Source organism: Bombina bombina, chromosome 1, assembly GCF_027579735.1.
Source record: "Bombina bombina isolate aBomBom1 chromosome 1, aBomBom1.pri, whole genome shotgun sequence".
Lineage (NCBI taxonomy): Eukaryota > Metazoa > Chordata > Amphibia > Anura > Bombinatoridae > Bombina > Bombina bombina.
This window is the reverse complement of record NC_069499.1, coordinates 1390428879-1390434878: the sequence shown is the minus strand read 5'-3', so window position 1 is coordinate 1390434878 and position 6000 is coordinate 1390428879.

The following is a 6000-nucleotide window of genomic DNA, read 5'->3' as shown; positions in this document are numbered from 1 at the left end:
CTGCGTTAGGAGCTGAACGCTGCTTTTTTGCAGGTGTTAGGTTTTTTTTCAGCTCAAACAGCCCCATTGTTTCCTATGGGGATATCGTGCACGAGCACGTTTTTGAGGCTGGCCGCGTCCGTAAGCAACTCTGGTATCGAGAGTTGCATTTGCGGTAAAAATGCTCTACGCTCCTTTTTTGGAGCCTAACGCAGCATTTGTTTGAACTCTCGATACCAGAGTTAAATTTATGGTGCGGCCAGAAAAAAGCCTGCGGAGTGTTAACAGCCCATCTACCGCCAAACTCCAAATCTAGGCCTAAATTACCCATTGCCCTGAAAAGCGCATTTGGATGGGCATTGCCCTTAAAAGGGCATTCAGCTATTTTGCTACCCAAATAAAAATAAAAAACACCTTATCTATAAAAAAATAACAACCCAAATATAAAAAAATCCAATCAGCCAATAGAATGAAAGCTTTTTCCTTTCATTCTATTGGCTGAATTGAATTAGAAAATTCAAATCAGCCAATGTTGAAGACACTTCACCACTACCAATAGACCTTAAACTGGCCTTTTGTAGGGCATTGACCTAAAGAAAACAGCTCTTTTACCCCAAAAAATACAAAGTCCCCCTAACAGTATAACCCCTCACCAATCCAACCCCCCAAAATAAAAAAGGCCTAACTAAAAAAAAACTAATATACCCATTGCGCCAAAAAATGTAAAAAAAAAAACCTTAACTCTAATCCCCAAAAATGTACTCACCTTCCTGAAGTCTGGACATCCATCTTCTTCTTCAAGTTGTGGTGGGTTGGCGGATTAGGGGTTAATAGTGTAATTAGGTAGATTGTGTTTTGGGGGGGTTGGCGGTTTAGGGGTTAATACTGTAATTAAGTACTTTGCGTAGTGGGGGTTGGCGATTTAGGTGTTAATAACTTTATTAGGTACTTTGCATTGTGGGGGGTTGGTGGATTAGGGGTTAATAACTTTACTAGGTGGATTGCAATGTGGGGGGTTGATGGTTTAGGGGTTAATACTTTTATTAATAGTTGCTATTTGGGAGATGGCAGATATAAGGGTTTTGACGTGTCAGTTAAATTTTTGGTAGGCGGCTTAGATTTGTATGGGCAATTTAAACCTTTTTTGTTTTTTACTTAGGTGCCAGCAGATCATATACTGCCGTAAGTCACTGGCAACCCCAGATATGTGTATTTCACACAATTCTGAATGTCGCCGGTTTTCCTCTAAGCACATTGGGCAAGGAGTCCACGTCTGGTTTCCCCCATCACCCTTAGGGAGACTATCCCCAGGGTCATATTTAGATATGCAAAACAGAAAGAGAAGCAGTCTGCCAGGAACGAACAGGAGCATCAATAGCTTGTTCTATGGCCAGATTTCCACCTGGAAGTAGCTTCTTTCTGCCCAATTGTGATTTTCACAGAGGAAAACTTTCCTGTAGTATACCAGTCTGATCCCGCCGACATGGTCAGTTCAGCCCCAAAATACCAGGCAATTCTCCTCTGAACAAGGAACATGACAACCCCAGACGATCGGCTGCTTCTGGGTGATAAATCACCATAGAACTAGCTAATGAGCTGTTGTTCGTTCCTGGTAGAGTGCTTCTCTCTTTGTATGCTAATTAATATGACCCTGGTGAAGTCTTCCTATGGGTGATGGGGGAAACCAGACGTGGACTCTTTGCCCGGAGTGCTTAGAGGAATGTGGCTGCACCTCACTGACGAGGCCCATAGGAGGCCGAAATGATTGTCTGGTGTTGTCATGTTCCTTGTTCAGAGGAGAATTGCCTGATATTTCAGGGCTGGACTGACCTTACTTGGCGGGATCAGACTGATATACTTAAGGAAAGTTTTCCTTTGTGAAAAGCACTCTGGTCTAAAAGAGGCTGCTTCCGGGTGGTAAATCGCCATAGAACTAGCTAATGAGCTGTTGTTCATTCCTGGTAGAGCGCTTCTCTCCTTGTATGCAAATTAATATGACCCTGGGGAAGTCTCCCTATGGGTGATGGGGGAAACCAGACGTGGACTCTTTGCCCAGAGTGCTTAGAGGAATGTGGCTGCACCTCACTGACGAGGCCCATAGGAGGCCAAAATGATTGTCTGGTGTTGTCATGTTCCTTGTTCAGAGGAGAATTGCCTGCTATTTCGGGGCTGGACTGACCTTACTTGGCGGGATCAGACTGATATACTTAAGGAAAGTTTTCCTTTGTGAAAAGCACTTTGGTCTAAAAGAGGCTGCTTCCGGGTGGTAAATCGCCATAGAACTAGCTAATGAGCTGTTGTTCGTTCCTGGTAGAGTGCTTCTCTCTTTGTATGCTAATTAATATGACCCTGGTGAAGTCTTCCTATGGGTGATGGGGGAAACCAGACGTGGACTCCTTGCCCAGAGTGCTTAGAGGAATGTGGCTGCACCTCACTGACGAGGCCCATAGGAGGCCGAAATGATTGTCTGGTGTTGTCATGTTCCTTGTTCAGAGGAGAATTGCCTGGTATTTCGGGCTGGACTGACCTTACTTGGCGGGATCAGACTGATATACTTAAGGAAAGTTTTCCTTTGTGAAAAGCACTCTGGTCTAAAAGAGGCTGCTTCCGGGTGGTAAATCGCCATAGAACTAGCTAATGAGCTGTTGTTCATTCCTGGTAGAGCGCTTCTCTCTTTGTATGCAAATTAATATGACCCTGGGGAAGTCTCCCTATGGTTGATGGGGGAAACCAGACGTGGATTCCTTGCCCAGTGTGCTTAGAGGAATGTGGTTGCACCTCACTGACGAGGCCCATAGGAGGCCGAAACGATCGTCTTGGTTTGTCATGTTCCTTGTTCAGAGGAGAATTGCCTGGTATTTTGGGGCTGGACTGACCTTACTTGGCGGGATAAGACTGATTTACTTAAGGAAGGTTTTCCTTTGTGAAAAGCACACTGGTCTAAAAGAGGCTGCTTCCGGGTGGTAAATCGCCATAGAACTAGCTAATGAGCTGTTGTTCGTTCCTGGTAGAGTGCTTCTCTCTTTGTATGCTAATTAATATGACCCTGGGGAAGTCTTCCTATGGGTGATGGGGGAAACCAAACGTGGACTCCTTGCCCAGTGTGCTTAGAGGAATGTGGCTGCACCTCACTGACGAGGCCCATAGGAGGCCGAAACGATCGTCTTGGTTTGTCATGTTCCTTGTTCAGAGGAGAATTGCCTGGTATTTCAGGGCTGGACTGACCTTACTTGGCGGGATCAGACTGATATACTTAAGGAAAGTTTTCCTTTGCGAAAAGCACACTGGTCTAAAAGAGGCTGCTTCCGGGTGGTAAATCGCCATAGAACTAGCTAATGAGCTGTTGTTCGTTCCTGGTAGAGTGCTTCTCTCTTTGTATGCTAATTAATATGATCCTGGTGAAGTCTTCCTATGGGTGATGGGGGAAACCAGACGTGGACTCCTTGCCCAGAGTGCTTAGAGGAATGTGGCTGCACCTCCCTGACGAGGCCCATAGGAGGCCGAAATGATTGTCTGGTGTTGTCATGTTCCTTGTTCAGAGGAGAATTGCCTGGTATTTCGGGCTGAACTGACCTTACTTGGCGGGATCAGACTGATATACTTAAGGAAAGTTTTCCTTTGTGAAAAGCACTCTGGTCTAAAAGAGGCTGCTTCTGGGTGGTAAATCGCCATAGAACTAGCTAATGAGCTGTTGTTCATTCCTCGTAGAGCGCTTCTCTCTTTGTATGCAAATTAATATGACCCTGGGGAAGTCTCCCTATGGGTGATGGGGGAAACCAAACGTGGACTCCTTGCCCAGTGTGCTTAGAGGAATAAGGCTGCACCTCACTGACGGGGTCCATAGGAGGCCGAAACGATCGTCTGGGGTTGTCATGTTCCTTGTTCAGAAGAGAATTGCCTGGTTTTTCGTGGCTGGACTGACCTTACTTGGCGGGATCAGACTGATATACTTAAGGAAAGTTTTCCTTTGTGAAAAGCACACTGGTCTAAAAGAGGCTGCTTCCGGGTGGTAAATCGCCATAGAACTAGCTAATGAGCTGTTGTTCGTTCCTGGTAGAGTGCTTCTCTCTTTGTATGCTAATTAATATGACCATGGGGAAGTCTTCCTATGGGTGATGGGGGAAACGAGACGTGGATTCCTTGCCCAGTGTGCTTAGAGGAATGTGGTTGCACCTCACTGACGAGGCCCATAGGAGGCCGAAACGATCGTCTTGGTTTGTCATGTTCCTTGTTCAGAGGAGAATTGCCTGGTATTTCAGGGCTGGACTGACCTTACTTGGCGGGATAAGACTGATATACTTAAGGAAGGTTTTCCTTTGTGAAAAGCACACTGGTCTAAAAGAGGCTGCTTCCGGGGGGGTAGATCGCCATAGAACTAGCTAATGAGCTGTTCGTTCCTGGTAGAGTGCTTCTCTCTTTGTATGCTAATTAATATGACCCTGGTGAAGTCTTCCTATGGGTGATGGGGAAACCAGACGTGGACTCCTTGCCCAGAGTGCTTAGAGGAATGTGGCTGCACCTCACTGACGAGGTCCATAGGAGGCCGAAATGATTGTCTAATGTTGTCATGTTCCTTGTTCAGAGGAGAATTGCCTGGTATTTCGGGCTGGACTGACCTTACTTGGCGGGATCAGACTGATATACTTAAGGAAAGTTTTTCTTTGTGAAAAGCACTCTGGTCTAAAAGAGGCTGCTTCCGGGTGGTAAATCGCCATAGAACTAGCTAATGAGCTGTTGTTCATTCCTGGTAGAGCGCTTCTCTCTTTGTATGCAAATTAATATGACCCTGGGGAAGTCTCCCTATGGGTGATGGGGGAAACCAAACGTGGACTCCTTGCCCAGTGTGCTTAGAGGAATGTGGCTGCACCTCACTGACGGGGCCCATAGGAGGCCGAAACGATCGTCTGGGGTTGTCATGTTCCTTGTTCAGAGGAGAATTGCTTGGTTTTTCGGGGCTGGACTGACCTTACTTGGCGGGATCAGACTGATATACTTAAGGAAAGTTTTCCTTTGTGAAAAGCACACTGGTCTAAAAGAGGCTGCGTCTGGGTGGTAAATCGCCATAGAACTAGCTAATGAGCTGTTGTTCGTTCCTGGTAGAGTGCTTCTCTCTTTGTATGCTAATTAATATGACCATGGGGAAGTCTTCCTATGGGTGATGGGGGAAACAAGACGTGGACTCCTTGCCCAGTGTGCTTAGAGGAATGTGGCTGCACCTCACTGACGAGGCCCATAGGAGGCCGAAAATGATTGTCTGGTGTTGTCATGTTCCTTGTTCAGAGGAGAATTGCCTGCTATTTCGGGGCTGGACTGACCTTGGCGGGATCAGACTGATATACTTAAGGAAAGTTTTCCTTTGTGAAAAGCACTCTGGTCTAAAAGAGGCTGCTTCCGGGTGGTAAATCGCCATAGAACTAGCTAATGAGCTGTTGTTCATTCCTGGTAGAACGCTTCTCTCTTTGTATGCAAATTAATATGACCCTGGGGAAGTCTCCCTATGGGTGATGGGGGAAACGAGACGTGGATTCCTTGCCCAGTGTGCTTAGAGGAATGTGGTTGCACCTCACTGACGAGGCCCATAGGAGGCCGAAACGATCGTCTTGGTTTGTCATGTTCCTTGTTCAGAGGAGAATTGCCTGGTATTTCAGGGCTGGACTGACCTTACTTGGTGGGATCAGACTGATATACTTAAGGAAAGTTTTCCTTTGTGAAAAGCACACTGGTCTAAAAGAGGCTGCTTCCAGGTGGTAAATTGCCATAGAACTAGCTAATGAGCTGTTGTTCGTTCCTGGTAGAGCGCTTCTCTCTTTGCATGCAAACATTTATAGGGATCAAATGGGTAGAGGATACTTTTTTTTGTTGGTAATTTTGGTTTTTTATTTTAATATTTTTTTTTTAATGGTATTTTTTTTTATTTTCTCTAATGCTAGTTTTTTTTTTTGTAATGTTAGTTTTTTGCTATGAAAAAATATATATATTTTTTTTTAAAAAAAGTAAGATTAGGTTTTTATTTAATTTTAC